The 21,534-nt window shown below is 41.8% G+C and overlaps 1 long non-coding RNA gene across 1 annotated transcript; it reads right to left on the minus strand.

The window, feature by feature from the left end:
- Positions 1–14,297: 14,297 nt before the first annotated feature.
- On the minus strand, positions 14,298–16,855 carry LOC127376245 (uncharacterized). The gene is made up of 3 exons (XR_007887496.1): positions 16,792–16,855; positions 14,986–15,086; positions 14,298–14,859 (listed from the first exon to the last, which is right to left on the minus strand). It is a non-coding gene; the product is annotated as an uncharacterized LOC127376245 (long non-coding RNA).
- Positions 16,856–21,534: the final 4,679 nt, after the last annotated feature.

A 21,534-nucleotide genomic window follows, 5' to 3' on the forward strand; every position in this document is an offset into this window, starting at 1 on the left:
TGACTAAATACCTACAAAATTAACATAATTCCCATCAGCCTCACCTGTACTTTGCATTTACTGCTAATCAGTAAAGGTTAGCACTCTTACACACCAAACTAAGATTTTAGATGTGGTAAACAGTATATTAGCATTGCGATTGTGGCTATATTAGCAGGCTAATGTAAGCATTTAGCTAAAAGTACAGCCTCACTGCCTCTACCATGGCTGGAAATCTTTTTCTTTTTGTCCTCTTATTCTTCTTCTTATTGCAAACATACTGCTGTTGCTGCTGCCAGAAATGTAAGACGCACCAGTTCCTGCATGAAAGAGGATCTAAAGTTAAAGCAAACTCCCTCTAATCAACTCTTATAACTGCAAGATTAAACATCTTGATCCTTAGACCCATTTAGACAATCTTTTTGATGCAGATGCACTGTAATCACATAAAAAAATCTAAATGCTGTATTGGTTCAGATCCACTGAAAGAAGATCCATTTGTGGATGTCCATTTGGTTAAAAGCAGGCAGCGCCCAGAGAAACAGGAAGATTCCTGGTGATTCCCGACTACATTGAGCACCGGCACCTTGAGATGCAATGCATACACGAGAAAAAAGAGAAAATGGGGAGCTGAAAAGGACAGAATAATAATAATTTAAAAAAAGCTGTCAAATGTGCCAAACTGAGCAACATGTTTAATATCAAAACAACCTCACAGCTGGAGAGTGAAGGTACAGAACACACACTAGAAGTTGATGGTGATGACAGGACATTTTCCAGTTTTTCTTGACGAGGGCACCACTTTGCTGTTCTCACCACAGGGGACTTTTCTACTTTCCAAATTGACTACAGCTTTCCTCCAACCATGACATTAATTTTACCACAGCACGGGATAAAATACAATTAAAAGTTTCCAGGACAACAGATTATTTCCAGGGTATGTGGTCATTTTAATCAATTTCCAGGTGTTTCTGTGACTGTAAAACTAGTCTCTAAATTTACAAACAGCTGCAGGAAGCAGAGCAGATTATTTCCTGTGAATATTGATCAGGGATGAGTTTTCCTGATATTTTTTGGAACTTTTTATACAGTTCTCTGTTCGTTTTTTTATTTTTTAACAATCATACATACTAGAAACTTAAAGAAAAATAACAATTTACTTAGTTTTCTTCACAGAAATGAATAAAATGATGACATATAGGCTTAGTGTGTATATTTTTTAAGTTTTCTTACACCCTTTAAAATCAAGAAGGCCTTGTGACCCCCTGTCAAGCTATGGCGACCCCTAGTGGGAGGTGCTGTAGAACACACTGGAGATGAATGGGATTCCTCTGGAATGATTTAATACGTTTGGGTATTAAAAACAAACTATTGGAGTGTCGGATCCTCCTCTTTAAAACAAGAAAAAATGCTTTATGTCAGAAATGTTTATATAAAATGTGCTAAATCTGCTTTGTCGGACGGTGTCGGGTGGGGGCTCGCTTTAACACGGCCGTCCCTCACAGGTTCAAGGTCAACGTGAGATTATTTCTCAGTTTCCCTCTCAGCCGACACTGTTGATAAGAACTCTGGGATATGTAAACACACTCACTCCCACTCTCGCCTTTGTCTCTCTCACACAGAATCACTGAAGACAAGTGTAATCCCTTTTTTTCATATCGTTTCTATAAGCGACAGATTTCTCTGTTTTCTCAGGGCAAACTATTCGGTAGTCAGGTGACTCTTCTGAACTTGTTTTCTGAAGAAAACCACGTACTGTATCCACCCACACAAACACAGCCGTCTGCTGCCTCCTCCCATAACAATACCATGTATTTTTGGCTGGTGCCACGGCTCCTATAGTTGGTGCAGTTCCAGGATATTTTTAGATGGACTCCCTCTCAGCATTTTGTTTGTGTTGTATATTTAACGGACATGTTCTGTTCTTATTTTCAGCATTCTCCCAGCAGTCAGTTATAGCCTGCAGCTTTGGTTTGGCTGCAGGCACAGAGACACATGTGTTAGAGAAGGAGGCGGCGGCACTGACAAGGAAGGGTGTGGTAATAAATGTCCAAAATTCATGCTAGGCTGAGAGTTAAGTTTAGCCCACTTGAACTGGCAACTACCGGGGAGGCCCAGCAACAAACATATAGAGGGGGATGGTGATAGGGCGAGACAGAAATGCCCCCGTGTGAGAGACAGAGACATATCCTTCTCATATAATCTGTCACCGACACCACGACAGTGCTGTATCACGCTATCACGTCTCTTTCTCTTTGCTGTTTATAAATGGTACATGTGACTAATACATCTACCGCTGTCTACTGTCTAGACACATTAGTGCAGAATGTTCTGTGCCTGCAAGTGGACACCGAAAGCTGTGATTAACGTCTGTTCAGTGCAAACACAATTCAAAACAGCACATGCATTATGTGCAACAGCGAGTGCAGCGTGTGAATGACGATTTACATGCTGCATGCATTCAGCAGCACATGAAGTACATAGTATAGTTAGGGCTGTTCCCTAATAGTCGACTTAATTGTTAGTGAAGAGTCTCAGTCGACGCACTTTTTATTAGTCGGATAGTTGCAGAAAAACTTGTTTGGGAGCTCGAGGGACAGGGGGAGTTTAAACACTACCAGAGTAAGAGCAGGGGGACCCAGCGGCTCATAGCTTCAACTGAGGACTAAAAGTCACTCACACTAATAATAATTCATTTTATTTATAGAGCGCTTTTCATGATACTCGAAGACACTTCTCATACTCATATTAAACTCACACTGAAAGGCTGAAAATAACAAATAAGCACTAATAACAGACAGGAGTCACAAAGGACTTAGAGCCTTACTTTTCTGAAAAGTAACTCCTGTAAGGGGAGAGTGTAAGGAAAAAAAAGGAATTAAAGAGTATAACCTCCTGATCTACTAAATAAACAGATAATACTCAACAAAACCCTCTAATTTCAGCCCCCTTCACACAACAACAACACAGGTTTTCAAACTTAAAATCGAACAGAGCAACACTTTGGAGACTACAAGTTTTCCTTTCTCAGAAATTGCTCCTCCGCCAGCTTCCAAGGATGACAATAGACAATGTGGGTGCGAAGTTCATTCCTATCATTCCTGCTTGGCAGCTGGGAGTGGATTCACCTCAAGTGTTTGAATCAACCTGTTGAGACTCAGATCTGTTACCTTTATTATGTCTTATGGTACAGAGCAGAGCTGGCGTCGCAGTAAAGCACACAATAAATCTTGAGTGACAGAGAAATATCAGTTTTCAAGTCAAGAGTTTCGTAATGACATAAACTGTACTCCACATAAGCAGCATGGTGTAATTACTATAAAGGTGCCAGTTGTTCAACCAAGTGCAAATGGTTCAGACTTAAAGCAGCAGGCTGACCCGAGCTCCTGTGGTCAAACTGTTTGCTCAGAGCCAATATTTAATAACAAGTTATGTACCAAATTGAAATAAATAAAATCTAAAGATTTAGTGCCAGAAACCATCATGGGCCCAAAAATGAAGCGTTCCCTCAGTGTTTGGGTTTGTGGGTTGTCAGTAGTGGTGAGGACTCAAAGCTCTCTGGTGAAACACATTCATGCCCAGCATGCATAGCAGCGGCAGGGGTGTTTATGAAGCTGGCGTTTCTCTCTCTTTCCGTTCTCTCTCTGTCATTCTCATTCAGTGTCTCTCTCTGCTTTCTCCCCCCGCCCCTCCTACATTTCACTCGCTGCCCTGACAGCGGCGGTGCATGGCCTCTGCTTCTCACTTTGGTTTGAAACCCAACACTGGCACGAGGAGTCACCTTCCAGGCATGGCTCAAATGCCCTCCACCATCCCCGTGCCCTGCAGTCACAAGACTGAGGTGGGACAGGGGGTCAGGATCGAAGGCCTGTTGATGCTTACATAACTTCAGAACATGTTGGAGGGCATCGGATGGGGAGAGTGCCTCAAGGCGCACGGATCAAAAGCACATCTCAGTGCGTTTGATCAGCGTCGAGCCGTGAGGTGGGCTCCATCGTGACCTTCCATAAACCTGGGTGACCTCCCCCGAGCACTCTGCTCGCTCTCCCGCTCCCATTCTGAGGATTCGGTTTCAGTGGAGCGATGCAGCGGATTCCCGTTATACACAGGGGCAAATTAGAGGAGCAGTGAGTGAGAGAAAAGGAATGGTTGCAATGAAGGGGTGAGTGAGTCTGGAAAAGAAGAGGTGAAAAGGCATAAATAGAGGGATGAGGTGGCAGTGGAGATGGCACACAAGTGGCTCGGTTGGTGCTTTTCCTGGGTTGTCGGTGCCTCACATGAGGAGATTGATGGTCATTACGGGTGTGTATAGGTAGAGCGGTGTTTGTGTGTGGGCAGAGGGTGTTTGCTGACTTTGCAAGAGGACATTAGCCGTGCAGAACCCGAGCCCTGCTCAGACCACCTGCACTGTCAAAATGGTGGCCCTCAACAGAGTCGCTCTGCCACACACGGTCACAGTCCGGAAGCTGCTCCTCCATCAAGTCACCCTGAAACTCTTTATTACAACTTATTGGGTGTTACATTGTTTATGATACCATTGTACTATCAGAATGATTGAGATAGGAGCTCCAGCTGGTCACATGATCAGAACAAGACACTAACAAGACAGCAATTATCAGATTACCATAGTGTTTCCACTGGTGGAACATGTGTTTTTAATGAAATAAAAACATTTGAAAACATATAATACTATCAAAATGCTACAAAATACTTAAACTATGAGATTACAACAGTAATTCCAAATAAATTTTGATCCTGGTAATATCTGGTTTTAAGCCTGCTACCTGCCACACATACATACATACATACATACATACATACATACATACATACATTATTAGTTAATGAGTTAAAATGTGAAGGTACGCTAGTAAGCGGAGGTAAAATGAAGGGTTTAAAAACACGACAATCGTGGCTCCAAACAGCAACTATTAAGAAGAGAAGTATGGTTCTTGAACTGGTTGTGTTCATAATAATAAACGATCTTCTGATTGGAATTAATCTGCCTCCTGTGTGAAGTGCCTATATAAGGTCGGCCTACACTACTGTATTTTAACGTCAGTCATAATGGTGATTATTAGAGAGCCTGATGTTTTCTGGAGGTGGCAAAACTGAGATTTTTGTACCTGAAATATCAGTAATAACCTCAACTGCACTGGAAAAACTGTGGCCCCACACAACTACTGTGAATACAGAAGGTCAACGTTGGACCAGGAAGTCATTCTGTAAACTTAAGTGGACAATTTGAGTAATCATTTTACAGGCTTTGTTATCTCCCAGTAAAGTTTGGTTAACTCTAAACCTCTCAATCATCCGGCTTCTTGGCCTGTTGCACTTCTCTTTACGGCATTCCCTGTGTACTTTGTACGATGTGACTCTTTTTACCAAAAGCAACAATAGAAATGATACCAAAGTTGTATAAAACTAAAAACACATAAGATTAAAAGACACACAAATCAATATTTTTGTATTAGACCTACTACAAGGTTACAATTACTAATAATGATATATGAACTACATAAGACCATTGGCGAGAAGATTGGCTATTTCTATATAGTTATTTTAATGCCTGCTACTCAGATTTGGTCGGTTTCCCTTTGAAATCAATGAAACGAGGCAGTAGAAACACTAACGATGTTTTCCATGGAAGTTCTTTGTTGGAGGGCTTTAACAAAGAGCCAACATTGTGTATTGCAGTTCCCTTCAGCTCTATGGAGTTTTTCTGAGCTCTCAGTTCATTGTTTTGGTTTTGTAACCTGCAATTTTAATATAATAATACGTTTATTTATATAGCGCCTTATAAAACAGAATTGACAAAGTGTTTTGACAGACAAAGCAAATACAGGATATTCAGAAGACAGTGTAACAACAGAGACCTGAGAACTGAGGCCAAATTAGAGGCAAGCCTCAACTTTGGAAGAAACCAGAAGGGCCCCACCCGAGGACTAAAGGCTGAATGAACTGACACACTACTACTGCACACACTACCTGCTCAGCACCAAATGGCAGACAGACAAAGTTAGAGACACAGTGAAGCGTTTAACAGCCTCATATTTCCCTCAGGAGTTGGTGGAGACCAAAGCGGAGCTACAAGAAGAGATAATATTTGAGTTACATCCATCGAGTGGCCAGAAACTAAACTCCAAACTCATTTTATAGTGTTTACAGCTTGTTGTGCTGCGCAAAAGAGAACAAATTATCAGGTAATGCAGGTTACACAAAGATAAACAAAACACCTTTAACAAGCAGTATTTGCTGTATCAAACAGTACAGCTGACTGTAAACCAGCGCTCCTTCCTCTCTTAACACTCCAATCACGCTCAAGCAACCGATAATCAATAAAAAACACATCTACAGAGCCCACAATAATTCAATCCACATTTCAGTAGCTGACATAACTGCTTTATGCTCCCCAGACCTGCAGCCTCTGACACCCTGCTGCCAGTAAAGGTGACACACGCTGCCACAACATCAGATTGCACTCAGTCGTATAGTTGCAGCCGGTGGCCCCTGATGTAAGCTTACACACATTAAATTCTTCTAGGTAACCGAATGCTGCGGGCAGCCATGCAGGAGCCAGCCTCCGTGAACCCACGGAGAGTTATAAAAAGAGCCGAGTGCAAGCAAAAGGGCACTCCCTCGCTCTGTCTCTCTCCTGGTCTCCATCAGTTCTCACTGATATCCGCCTATTATTCAGTTTATTATGGAAAATCCCTCCAATGTGGCATTCATGTGGAATAAAACAAGCAGGAATTTTGACTGACAGCTGCGGCGGCCGGATGCTTCAGGCTATGTATTCAGCACATAGCTAAGAAATTACAAAATAAATGGGGCCGACTTAATGTGGTTATTTTTAATCTAGAAAGAAAAATAATTTAATTGGAGCCTCTTTCATTGATGCAACACTTTCCTTAGTGTTCCTAGTTGTTTGTGCTCCCTCTGGATACGTGAACATGGTTCTGTTTATGGTCCCATGAATGAACTTGTTGAATTTGCTGAATGAAGCTGATCAGTTTCTTTTCTGCTTTGTTTCTGCTTGAGGGCAGTGCATCAACCTGTAAACCCAACACTAACATATTATCATCTTATAATAAAGCTAAAGTCGTGTTTGTGGCCACTTGATGGATTTTAGTCCAGTATTCACCCTCCATGTTGCTCTGTTTTGGTCTCCAGTAACTCCTTGCAGCCCAGTCTGGAATAGACCCTCCGATCCACTCAAGTACACCGTGTCAGTGTCACGTTTTGCCTTGATGTGAAAAGTAGAGTTTTGTTGTCTAAACCTAACCAAACTGCGACCTCAGCAAGCTTTATTTTGAAAGTATAACTGGATGTTGCATATTTATTATTGCGGACTTGAGTTAAAACTTCAAATAAAAACAAGACTTTATAAAGAAATGAAAACTAACTGAGTCAGTGTGTTTGTATTGTAATACCTGTTCTGACAAATAAATCCCCTATTACAAAAAAATAATACTAAAACTAATAAAAAACTAAACTAAAATGAGCAGTTTGCATCTATTGACACTATATCTAAAAACAGCTGCCTGCTGCGTCTGGACTCCTCGCTGGAGGAAGCACTGAGGATGAAAGAGTGAAGTTGAAGACTATAAAAACAGGCTAAAAGACACTAAAACGCCTTGTAAAAGGAAACTGCAGTCAGGTGGTAAAGCCCTTCCAGGGACGTAGACATTTTTCAGAGTCTGTAGTGGGCTCCGTTTTAAATCTAGAGTGAAGATATCAGTTGAAACGCATCCATTGGTACCAACCATGTCACGCTGGCATGCCCACTGTTGTATAAATGTGTTATTTTCTCCTAATGAACTTGAACATTTCTGCAGACTGAGGTCTATAAACAGTGCTGGAATTGCATAAATTGGGAATGACTGGAAAGCTGAGACTTCCTGCCACCTTTGCATAAGTCAGTGCCCCACTTGTGCCACACAAAAAAGTCTGGAAACACCCCTGAGCCCTTCAGTCCTTCTGTCATTTGATCTATTAATGTTAAAATCATAGCAGCTTTAAACAGTGCTGCTTTCTCTGTTGATTATTGACCTGCTACGAGAAGTTTGTTTAGTCGAGGGTAACTCATTTTTGGACATTACACTCCTTTCTTTATCCAGTATATAGTTTGTATCTCATATTTTCTTTGCCTTGATAGGTTTCCCATTCATACTCCTTGTGTCTAAGTGTTTCACACAGAATTAAACGGTTGATATAAATATTGAATGTACATAATTGACTGTTGAGCCATGAAAAATTCACCCAACTGGGATTTTACCAGATAGCGTCAAAGATAAACCAGCTGTACTTCAAAATACTCTGTGAAGGAAACAAAGGGCACATTTGTCTGTCTAGACGGAGAAAAAAAAGGTAGAGAGAGAGAGAGAGAGATGGGCTGACAGCAAGAGAGAGAGAGAAACAGAGAGGTCTGCAGCTCTGTCCCATGAGGATAGAGTGTCGAGGTGTTGAAATGGCCCATTGAGCCAGAATGTCAGCTATACACAGCAGATAGGACGGAGCACCGATCTGTCCACAGCTTACAGCCGCCGCGCTGCTCTCCCACCGCCTCCCACCCACCACCGACACTTCAGGGGCGAGTGGAAACCTCCCCACTGCACACACACACATGCTTTAACACTCCTGCAAGGGGAGGGAAGCAGCCAAGTACATACATGTCAGTCTACAAGTAAATCTGAATCCGAGCATTTTTTTTTTCTTCCCCTTTACAAAACTGAACCCGAGCCCAACTTTGCCCACATTTTGACACACAAAATGCATCGCCATTGTGAAGCATTCAAAGGAATCTGTTTCTCTCAAATGCCACGTCCTTAACAGAAAACGCATGGAAAGCCTTCACAAGGCCAACATTGTTCCTCAGGCCTGTTAAAATGCACATGGAGACGTTGTTGAAGGGGGGGAGCCAACTGTAGCACTGTGGGTGAGAATCCAGGCCGCTGGCAGATAGGATCTTTAGAAGTGGGTGAACACAAAAAAAAAAAATCTCCTCTATTATTTATGAGGTATTCATAGTGGCATTGTGTTTCTGAGAAAGAAAAATAAGCAATTTGAATGTTTGGATCACAAAGAGCAAGAAGAAAAAGTGATTTTAAAAAAAGCAGTAGGAGGCAATTCAACATGAAATCTTTAAACCTGATAACAGGAGAGAGCACTGCGAGCAGCTCAAAGGCATTGACATATTACTCAACTTAACACAAATTGTGCAAGAAGCAAAAACAGCTCCCTGGGGGGGAGGGTTGAAGAATTCAGATATCAATGGTCTGTTCAGCGTTAACTCCTCACAAATTTGTAACATCTTCTCAAGAGTGAACAGAGATGACTGACTGGTCTCACACTGCATCCGTCAACCCAGATGGCGGCACTTTCTACGGATGATAAAGATAATAAAAAGGTGTCTGCAGCGCTCCAGAGAGGAAAGCAGAGAGACGGCAATGTGTTCGACACGCTCCGTTGATGATGGAGCTCCCGCCGAAGCCCCCAGCTAATTAAAAGCCACTATCCCCGCTTGCAGGATGGAGCCAAAATAGCCTCCAGACTTACCGACTTGCCTTGATGGAGTCAAACATGGCCGCCTTCAGGAGTTTGCAGTCAAGTATGGAGACAGACACGCATGCTTAGCGAGAGGAAGAAGACAACGTTTGTCTTTCAGTAGCGGTATGAATGAAACCCACGGGGGGAAAGCACTGCAGGAAGAAAATGCTGATAAATGCTGATAATGTCGGTATGAAAATGTTTTGCAGGCGCATTACGAGAGGTCATCTAAAGTTGTGTTTGTCTTTATTTCAGTGTGAGATACTGACATTTAATTCAAGTTAAGTACTGAAAATAGGATTTGAATAATCCCACTGAGATCTTTGGACACTATAAAACATATTATCTTGTTAGAAAATGTGACACACATGATGATTCAGCTTCCCAGTGGAGACATTAGAATAAGCTTCAGGAGGCAGTTACTATGAAAATATGTTAAAGCTTTAATACCCTAAACCAGTGGTTCCCAACCTGGAGTAGGTTTCTATCTCAGCATTTAGCTTCTGGCCACAATCCAGGGACAAGAAAACACTGAATTTGTCAAAACAAAAAGCCTATTAAGTCTGTATGATTGTTAAAAATGGTTAAAAAATACACAATATAGACAGAGAATTGTATAACAAGTTCCCTAAACAGGAAATAATCTGCTCAATATTCATCCAAATCACTTATTTTACAAAAAACTTCCTGCAGTTACTGAGTTCTTTATGTGGGTTCATCGTACAGTTTTGAATATAATATGAAATATCTATAAAATACGCCAGTTTACCAGGGAACCAGTGCCCTAAACGGCTTCTAAACTTCTCTATTCTGCTATCAATTTTAATTGTATGGTTACTTTTACTTTCCATATATCTTTGTTTATTGTATCTATCTATGTAAAAGCTCCATATCTAAGAGTCTGGAGCTTTTTAGGCATTATTTTTTATGTAATAATCACTTTTTACTGTCGATATGTGAACAGGTTTAAATATTAATTTTAAAAAGTGAGACCTTGCCTAACTTTCTCAGCTGACTACTGGTTTATTTGTGTTTCTATGTCGGGATGCGAGTCGAATTTTCCTGACTGTGCAACACAGGCTAAGGTTATAAATCCAAAGCTTATGAGCTTAATGAGTCCAAAGTCAAAGCTAACATTACTGCAAAGCTTGTGGAATATAAATAAAATGTATTATTATTATGATTATTATAAATATATTGTGATTTGAGCTGGCTAGCTTAAGTTTATTCCTGTCCACATTACGGTGCTGCTGATTTTTAATAAAGATTGATTACAGGTGTAGTGTTTTGTTTATGTTTTGCAGGTACATTACTTAATCAGCTCAACGGGAATATTATGTTCCCCGGTTCATTTGAGGCAACAGAGAGAGTCGACTGCAGGGTATGATACCAACCCTGTGGCTGATGGCCAAGCTCCTCTGTTAAAGTAAATGTAACCAATGCTTCAGAAAGGCGATAACAGTTCTTTCCATGCTGGGGCTGGTGCACAGAACCCCCCCCCCCACGGGGTGTGACGTGCCCCTCAGCAGCCCGGGACATGTCAGCAGAGCTCACCTCCCATCCAAGTGCATGGCAGAGCAAACGCAGGAACCACATCAAAGCAGCAGAGCCAGGCCACAGTGCCCCTGTGTACTGGTTTGTTATTCTCCTCTGAAAAGGTTAATTACAGCGGGGCTTCAAAAAGAGGCCGACTGGCCATCTGCAAGGAATTTTGAAAGTTCAAGTTTGAGATTCCTGTCGGGCCGAAACAAAAAAATAAACAGGCCAATCAATCAGTGCGCTGCTAAATTACACAACCCTCCGTTATGGTTTGTGGGGGGTAATGGCCTAGTTAATGTCTTACTTAGAAAATAGCTTTCGACCATGGAGGGAGAGAGTTGACACTTTCATAATCCAGTCGGCAGACGAACAAACAAATTAACATTTGTCATGATGAAGATGCCTGCAGCACAGATAATCATAGCAAAGGTTTGAGGGTGAAGACAAAAAAAAGGAATATACAAAAGAAAGGGGAAGTTATACAGGACCTCCTTTACACCTCCAGCCGTGGTTTCTACCCCAAGTCGTGCCATAACTCTCCGAGTGGCGACAGTGCATTTCAAGGCCCGCTGGCGTCCCTGGCAGCTCTCATTAGTGCTATGAATAGTCAGCTATTTGTGTTTGTGCAACCGAATCCTGGGCTTTTTATGACTGTTTACCATGGAGGGAATCTCGCTAAGAGCCCTCCCGCGCTATTGGGTGTCACAAATAAATGATATCCACTGCCAGAGCTGGGTCAAACAGTAGTTCAAATACGCGTTTGTTTCCCCTCCCTCCCTCCTCGGAGAACCACATGGTTTTTGTATCAGCACATTTAAAATAGAGTTTGTGTCAAGCACAGCACATTAACTTTAAAGTATACCTCTCAGTTATTGTCTAAACTCTCTCACACTGATTGCACCACGCTGTACGGTGAACGTATATAAACCACCGCTGTGGTTCGCTTGAATAAACCACAAGAAGTACACGTGAATGCTGCTCGAACTCAGGTCTGTTTGCCACTCGTCAACTTTCCCCAAACCTGCAAACCACTTCTGTTTATTCTAATAAGGCGCAGAGGGCTGAAAGAGAAGCATTAACTACGCTGCGGTACCCCTCAGGCTGTATTTATTATTCCAATATGGAGGACAGACGTGCGTAATTGCTTGAACAGGTATACGTGTTTTTTTGTGTCCCCTGTCCCGGACTGTGAGTACACAGGCTGGATTGAGAAGCGGGTCCCTTGCAGAGCGGCACAGCCTCGTGGTTTTAATGCTTCCTGCTTGTTGTTTTATGTGTCTACATTAAATGGAACCACATGCTATCGATAGACTTTTGCACATGTGGAGGAAATCTTCGGCCTTGAGGAACGTTGGGCCAACGTTTAGTTCGACGCAGGACCGGAGAAATCGATAAATGAATCAATGGTAACGTGGGCAGCCATTAAAAACACTACTAAAAAACAAAACCAGGTGTTTCTGTGCCTCGAGCAAAGCACACAATAACAGTTAAAGATGAATTTAACTAATAGCAATATTATGTTTCAAAGGCAACAGGAATATTTTGGAATATTGACCTCAATTGTTGTAATTAAAGTAAAGATAAAAGGTGGGATGTTTTTATCTTAGCTTAGCTCAATGTTCAATTGTTTTCATTTAATAATCGTTTAGTTTCTCTCTATTTTGGAAGCAATGCCTTTGAGCAACATTAGCTTTCTTGATTTTTAAAACATTAAAATACTGAATAAATACTTTATATACTATAAAATTTTACTTTTTAGCAGCGTTTTAGCATCTTTCATCTCATTCTGGCAGACAGAATTAGTTAACAAAAAAGTTAGTGACTAGTGGAGTGCATACTGCATTGATACTGATAAAAGATGCAAGAAACACGACTCCAATAAATGCTAATCTTTATGTATATGGCACATTTTGTACGGCAGAAAAAGTAATTAAGTATTCCAGTAAAAAGGGAATAAATAACTGTTGAAAGCAGAAACAAGGAACTTATAGTTTCTGTTGATTCTGGCGGCCCCTGTGGACAAAAGCGGTAGTGTTTCCACCGCCTCGCTTCGTTGAATTCAACAGGAAACTGACCGAATCCGGCCCGGTGGCGGCCATTAAAGAACACAGAAACAGCAAATGTTGTTGCTGATGGTCTTGTGTGCTTATGTAGGTCATACTGAGGCATTAGTATTTAATTGAGACTATTTTAATACCAGTAAGAAAACCTCCTTGTAGTGGAGAACAGCGCCTTGAGGGACTGACCAGCAGGATTCATTTGCAGTATTTACGTCAGAGGCAGAGTTTTTGCGCAAGCAGGGTGTGGTTCAGTGACATGTGACTGCCTGGACGCCGCAGGTGTCACGTTCAGTTGTGTGAGTCACAGTCTGTGTCGTGGTGTGTGTGTGTGTGTGTGTGTGTGTGTGTGTGTGTGTGTGTGTGTGTGTGTGTGTGTGTCAAGCACCCACCAAAAAAACACCTGCTCAGCCTCCCTACATGCCTGTGCTAGCATGTTTAAGTGCACACACTCACACAGGGCATCAGATTGTGTGCGTAGAAGAGAGCTCATTCACTTGATACACAACTTTATTTGTCAGCGCTCAAAAAATGTAACAGCAGGCAGCAATAATTGTTTTTTAATCTGAGTCGGACCTTGAATGTGTTTCGTTATCAGTGAATCCTGAAATGTTGTTTCTACTTAACATGAAACTAATCTGTGACAATGTAGAAACATTTCCTGGAATTTTTGGGAAACCTGTCTTTCAAGGCAAGAGTTAGATGAGAGGATTGCTACGTTTGAAGCTACAGTCTAGCTTAGCTTAGCATAGAGACTGGAAACGGGGGGAAACAGCTAGCCTGGCTTCATCGAAAAACAAAATCAGCCTACCAGCAAACTCTACGTCGTCTCTTTACTCCGTACGACAAGTGAAGTGTAAAAGTGGCAAAGTTACGGAGGGTAATGTGGACGATTTCTTCGCTGCTAACTACCTGGAGTCTGCGTTGGTTGCCTAGCAACCTCACAGTGACAACAAGACTCCAGGAAGTCAATACTCCCAGTCAGAGCTCGGCTAGTCGTTCAGCTGAGCTACCCGGCTGCTGACTGTAGCTTCATATGTTTAGCAATCCTCTCGCCCAACTCTGGTCATGAAAAGCAGATTAGCGCGTTTCCCAAAATGTCAAACCGCGAACACTGCTCCAGCTCCGGATGTCTGCTTTTCATGACAAAAGTTGGATATCACGGCTTTATTATTGTACAGTGGGAGGAAGTGGAGACACAACGTCCATCTTTTATAGGTCATACACCTGATTATTATACCAGTTTTTATTTGATTAATAGTTCAATAACAAGTGAGAAATTAATTCAAATGAAAACATTTGGATAATAAATGGTGCTGTTGATGAAGGGATTCTTGAGCTGTGAGGAGTACATCCTACAAAAAAGGTTGGGAAGACATTGTGCACCAGAAGAAAAAGCAAAGACCAGATGATCTCTGTGCTCTCCGCTTGCTTCTTTATCAATTATCACGCTGTCAGCTCGGTCCAGATAAATCACTGCGTACAAGATACAGCTATCATCTCACTCAACCGTACCCTAAGGAGGAGAGCTCTGTGTCTTGGCAGTGGAAGAGTGATGGTTTTATATATATCCATCAGCAGCATCAGTTGTAAATCTTCATTATGTTTATGGCCTCTCAGTGCTGAGGGAGCAAGAATGTGTCCTTCACAAATCCCTTGACTCAACAGTTTCCTGTTGCGTCTCTTTTAGTGCGGGAGTGCCGGCGAAAATGCAAAAAGTCTCCCCCGGTCCATCCTGTGAATGCAAATACCAACAGATTTAAATGCAAACACCTGGGAACAAGCTTTGAGTAGCATTTGGCTCAATGGTGGATTTCTGCCCCCCCCAATTTATAGTTTTGACCAATTAAACTCAACTCACATCTGTGCTGTGCAGAAATCTCAGCAGCAGTTCATGGAGTAGTGCCAAGGCTCAGATGAGACGACTGATATCGCTCTTTTCTCAGTCCATTAAATATCAAGCTGGAGCCATGCAGGAGACAGGGTAGCTTAGCTTAGCACAAAGAGTGGAAACAGGGTGAAACAGCAAGCCTGGATTCCAGGAAATAAGTGCAGCGATAACGCCCCATAAAACCACAACATGATGTTTTTTACAGTTCAGTTTCTGTACTCATTAAACAAATTAGATATTATATGTTAATCACGACCAAGTCACAAGTCTCAAGTCTTGAGTCCAGTCCCTTCCAGGATTTTTGGGGATTGTTGGAGCCTAAAACACCTGATTTCACAGCAGCTTTTCTCAAAAACTTGCAATGTTTTTAGTCATTATTTTGAATTATGTTTGTATGAAGCCATTTACAAAAATAGCTAGCAACTTGTTTCAGTGGGAATAAAATCACACTCTTTGGACAGAGGGTTGCACGTGTCTGCATCTGCACAACTACAAGTAAGGAAGGGAGTTTGGTGGCTCAACGTTTTTTGCACAGGAAACTACAATGATTGGTCAAATTTGGGAAAAGGTTTGAACTGGTTGAAGACCGATTAGTCTACAACTACAGATGTTGTTGGTGACATTAAACGTCATCATGCCAGAACACGGAGATCTCCTCACTGCTCCGGTCCAATGTCTAGTTTGTTTACATCCTCTAACATTAGCTCTTTACTTGTGGCGATCGCATTTGTGCTTCAAAAAGATTATCTGGCTGAACTAAACGTGCATTGGATTTTTGTTGAAAGATAGGACAAATATAAGTCATCCCTTTAGCACTCTATTGAACTGAAAGCTAGTCAAAGCACACCTGTTTCAATATGCTACAAAAACCCTTCAAATGAAAAAAAAAATCACAAAAATATTGATTATGTCAGAGTTTCATGCACTTATTAGCATGACTATGAATTAAAATCCATAAAAATTAAAGTTAAATATCAACATTGCAAATTCCTTTTTATTCTTACAATTGCATTATTTTAGGTGAAATGCTGAGAAAAAGAGTGTGAGCAAAACATTCACAGTTGTTTCAAAAGCTTTAAAAGACACACAAGGCTCTGGGATTGAGGTGAGACCACCACTGGAGATAAGTGCCACCACTTCCCTTACTGCCGTCCACAAAAATGTTCATGAGGACTTCAAATTACATAGAAGGATGCAAATGAAGTCCTCCAAAAGTCAGTCTAAACACTGTGCAACGCGCCTCAATACAACTGTCAAGGCATATTATACAGTTGCCTGCTGATTTAGTGTGATTACATGCAGCAGGCAGGTTGAGAACGAGAGTTGGTTTACAGGGACAAGAAGCTAAATTAGAAAAATTGTGTCTGAATCTGACCCCTTAAACCACAGATATAGAAACATAGATAACTCATGTATGCTGCCTCTGTATGTGTCTGCGTGGTCGCCATATTACGGAGGTCAGTTAACAATACTGAGAGATTCAGACTTCACTTCAAAATCTACTGTAACTCGCTTAATTCAGAACCGATTTTCATGACATTTGGTTTGTTTTAAACATGAGAAACTGAACATAATACTGGTATTAATTCAGTAACTGGGGATGGATCTAATCAGCTCTATGCCAACATATTAATCTTCTGATCTTCTACTGGGTACTCTATGAACAGGCAACATCAAGTAAATTATTTAGACTTTCAGCTTTTGTCAGTTTCTCCAGAAATGTGTATTTAAATCAGACAGCAGGATGACTTCAGAGATTTATTGAATAAAACTTACAGGTAGGTGCAGGAACAGGTAGACAGGTAAACAGGTATAAGTCCAGGTAAAGAAAAAAAAAAAAACAGGGAAACATGAGGAAAAACAACCAGGAACAGCTAAGGACAAAACTAAGAGCAAAACCAAAACTACCAAGAAACAAGGGAAACTACACAGGAACCAGACACAGGTGGAAATAATCAAGGTGTGGCAAACAATCAAAACTGGAGGGAAAAGAGACAAAGACAGGAAATGAAGCAGAACAAGATAAAAGGTGGAAAATTATAAAATAAAACAGGAATCAAATCAAAACCAAATAGACAAAAATGAACACTGATTGATCTTTTATGGGGTTTTTTTGTCAGTTATCTACCAATGTTTCCAATGTTTGAACAGACTTTTCAATAAACACACAGATATTTAAAACAAAGGGTTTAGTCCTCGTATAATAAGGGCAACCTTTGACTGAATGTGTACTTCAAGTCCCGTTTTATACCCATTTAAATATTGTCAAATGTGTAAAAGTGCAACACGTTATGTCGTGTTATGCAATTACTTGTATAATTTCTGACTAATTTCTATAATTTTTCAGCTGCACAAGCAAAAATGTGAAATTTGTCTACAGGAAAACATATAATTCAACATTCATGCAGCATTTTTTCAAGCGGTGACCCTTGACTGTTGACCTCCCGATGAGCAGACGCACATCAAATCTACATTTCTATATTCATACCTTAAACTTTATCTCTTTTCTTTCTTTTTTAAATATTTTTTGGGGCTTTTATTGCCTTTATTTGATACAGACAGCTTGCGAGTGACCGGAAAGAAGGGAGAGAGAGAGAGAGGGGGAATGATACACAGCAAGGACTCCTGGTATATGTGGCACCAGCTCTACCAGGTAAACTACCAGAACAGCCATGAACTTTACCTCTTTTCTATCGTGATGTAACTCACCACACACTGACACAGGAATGCCTTCAAGGTCATTTTTCAACATTTCCCCTCAAAGGAAAATGCCGTAGTAGTCTCATGAGAACGATGGAGGGAATGTGCTGATTACATAAACCTCTCATCTCAAACCTCAAGTGCCATGATAACTCTCAATCTGTCAGTCAGCGGCCTGGAGCGCTGCAAGTTGAAGTATCTTCAAGTTACCACTGAAAATGCAATATTTCAGCAGCAGCACAATACATTCAACAAGATGGTAAATACAGTCAGCGCTGACGCAAATGAGGGGGACTAAAATCATAATAAGACGCCCACATGACAGAACAACCCAGACTCCCACTGCAGCTATAAATCACTTCTACTTTTTAATCAGTCAAAGAAGAAAAATGAACATCCCACGCCAACAACTGCACATTAAACTCATTAACAGAGTTCTTACAGTAGGGCAGTGCACACAGAGTGGCATTTAAAAAGTCATTTCTAATTCCATTGAACATAAAACTCGAGCTGTCGTTTGAACTCCGCCCCGTCCCATTTTCTTTTGCGGTATTTTCGGGCTTTGTGAGGGATAAAAGCGGCCTGTGAAAGTGGATCGGGGATAATGGACCAGTTGGCTGTGCAGCGAGCGGAGCAGCGAATAGAAACACACCGTTCCAAATCCCTCCTCTCCAACTCAAACGGGGGGCCCCCAGTTTTTAACGGCAGAGTTGCACTTGCCACAACGTTCAAGGCTCTTTATGGCTTACATATGCACAAATCTTATTATGAATTCCCCTCTTTGGATGCTCGGGGGCTAACGGGTACAGCTGAAAATATCGCCGTTGCCTGGTTGGGGGGGCACTGCTTCCTACCCCACTTGCCGCTCTTGTCGGACAGCGTGAGGAGGCAGCAGCTGTACGCTCTGCTGTTGTTGGCTGCCTGTTAAAGCCGCCCACAGGTCAGTCGGGGTCAACGTGGACTGATGGGACAGCGGTTAGGACGTGACCTCAGTCCAGCCCCACACAGCTGCCAAAACCAGCCTGAAGCTGAAGTTTGAACCTTCATATCCTGTGTAAAAAATAAAAAAAGGGCCACAGTAGCATCTCCTACTCCCTTAATCACTGCAGGATGAATTCTAGGAAACTAAATTGCGGCGGTTTGTCTAGACGAGACACCAGAGGATCGAGTTCCAGTCAGGTTAAATAATATTTCCAGAATAATCTTGGCTCGTTTAAGTCGGTATACCAGATGGTTTGCTACTGTGTGTGTAATAAGTGCCCGAAAATCACATAGAAAGCATCTGAAACCCAAACGTAGCATGCTTGTCAGTGACTCATGTTCTGTAGCTGGTACGTGCTGAGGTGACTCCACCCATCTGCTATCAACTGCAGATTAAAGCAAAGATAACAAACACGTTGTTTCCCCTGTGAGTCACACTTCATGGGCTGCGACGCTCGAATCAGACTGCATTGTAGCACCCGCACTGACAAACCGCCTGTGTGTTTCATCAGTCAGTAATTAAAGGGACAGTTCAGCCCTAAAAGATCTAAAATATATATTTCTCCTCCCCACATGCTCACGCTGTTCATCCATCTAGATTGTTCTGGTGTGAGTTGCTGAGTTTTGGAGATATCAGCAGTAGAGATGTCAGAGTTCTCTCCAATATAGTAAAACCAGGAGGCACAAATATATTTAAAAAACTCAACAGTAATGTCTCTTTTCCCGGTTCCTCTGATAATCCACAGACCTTGGTTGTGAGGAGTTTAATTTAGGGACTATTTTCTTGTCTCACCATCAGTGTGGAGTATTACTGTAATTCCACTACTTTTTGCGGTAACCAGTAACGTAACATTATGTTTTCAAATTAAATGACGCAATTATTACGTTACTTTTATCTTATCTGAAAACAGTGGAACGCGGTGCATCCATCGGTTTATGGAGAACCGCTTTGAAGGCTCGAGTTTGGCATTATGGTTTGTTGGAGCCAGTGGAGGTGACATTGAGCTGCTCTCATTGGCTGCGCTGTTTCAACCCATTCGTAACAGGAAACAATGGCGGCTCGCCTGCTCACACAGGATCTGATAAACAGTAAAATGTGTTTGTGAACAGATCTGAGGAGAGAAATAGTCAACAACAGAATCTGGATCCATATCTGATCAGCACTGTTTGACAGTTTGATCTGAGTTTGGTGCGTTGAGCTGGACAGACTCACTGAGAATGAGCTGTCAATCACAAGGTAGCCCCGCCCTAAAGCATACCCTGCTTTATGGTCTGTTTTACTCTAAATGGGACCATAACTTACAAAATGAAAACTTCAACCTATCAGAATTTACAGCCTTTGACTGTCATGGTTTGACAGTTTTTCACCGTAAAATCTACAAACATTAAGAGTAAATGAGCCATTTATGACATTTATTTATTTTATCTTCCCACTGCTGCACATCCCTGAATGTTATTATGCTGTATGTGTGGAAGAGTGCAATTTCATTCAGTCTAACAAGTTGTGGCAAGAGCGTTTGGTGTGGCACTCCAAATACGCCCACTCCGTATGTGTCTTGGTTTGTTGCCTTTATATATGTGTCCAAGTGTTAATGTGTGTGTGTACAAGTTGAGACACGGACATCTAAACACAGCCTGTTTACCCACAGCTGTGTTGAGCAACAGCTCGAGCACGAACGTGGCGGAGAATATCCTCCCCGAGGCCCGAGGCAGAGGCCAGACAGCGGCTGCAGAGAACAGCGTGTGTCACAGCAGACAAGTCTGACTCACAAGTCTGACATCAAAAATCAGTTTCTAATCATTTTACAGTTCGTCGAAGACTTTTCGAAAGATTTCCATCAAAGACATTAAGTGATTCTGGATTGGACGCTGATATTTAGCTCTCCAGCAGGGGTTCAAGTGGCTGAAAATGTAAAAAAAATGTGAGGAATTTGCTTTCCTTTCATGTTGTTACTTGGCAGGGCTTTTCCAGACACCTCCAGTGATAAATGCAACAGCAAAGCGGGGCTCGAAACTCGCCCTGCGCTCTTCCACTGTCAGGTGACAAACAGGAGGTATGAAGTTTTTTGACATATGCTGGAAATGACAGCACGTTAACTCAGCGAGCCTAATCTCCTAATATGGCCACCCACTTCACATGACCGGCCTGGGCTGGGAAGGAAGAGAGCGAGGAAGGAAGCGCCGATCAGCGGAAAGAGGTGCATCTCTGAGAGTTCAGAGGTCGGCACTTCACTGAAGAGGTAATGTCAGACTGAGGATGGAAAAACGAAGATGTGGGGGGTTGTGGGGTCAGTGTGTACTTTGCAGCCAACTTATTTTTGTTTTGAAATGTGAAAACCAATGAGTACCATTTATAAATAGGTGAAAGTAGGACACAGAATTTGAATTATTCTCATTTTTTGTATCAGGAAATATACGTAAATCCTGGACTCACTGGACAAAAAGAGATCTGTATCTGGAGAGATACCTAACCTAAACCAGTTTATAGATCTGTGTGCAGATATTATATCATATATACCAATAAAATCTCTCAAACATCCAGTCTTTTTTGTGCATTTATTCCACTTTAATGGCGCTGTAGCTATTGTTCACGTTCTTCTACGTATGCCAGCGCTTTTCTAAATTTAGACCACATTTTCCCATAAACCCGGCTTCCTGAGTTTCTGTGCAGGACCGTCTCACCCAGGATGCTCAACAAGTTGGAAACACATGTCCGGCGTTCACTGACGCTGCAGGAAAGAAGCAGTTTGTACCTCTGGAACCCGGCCGAGGCAGGAAGCAGTTTGTCGTCAGATGCAGCAGATCTTCTGGGCAGCCGGCGGTTCACCCAGCACCTCC

This window comes from Dicentrarchus labrax, unplaced genomic scaffold, assembly GCF_905237075.1.
Source record: "Dicentrarchus labrax unplaced genomic scaffold, dlabrax2021, whole genome shotgun sequence".
In the NCBI taxonomy this organism is placed as follows: domain Eukaryota; kingdom Metazoa; phylum Chordata; class Actinopteri; family Moronidae; genus Dicentrarchus; species Dicentrarchus labrax.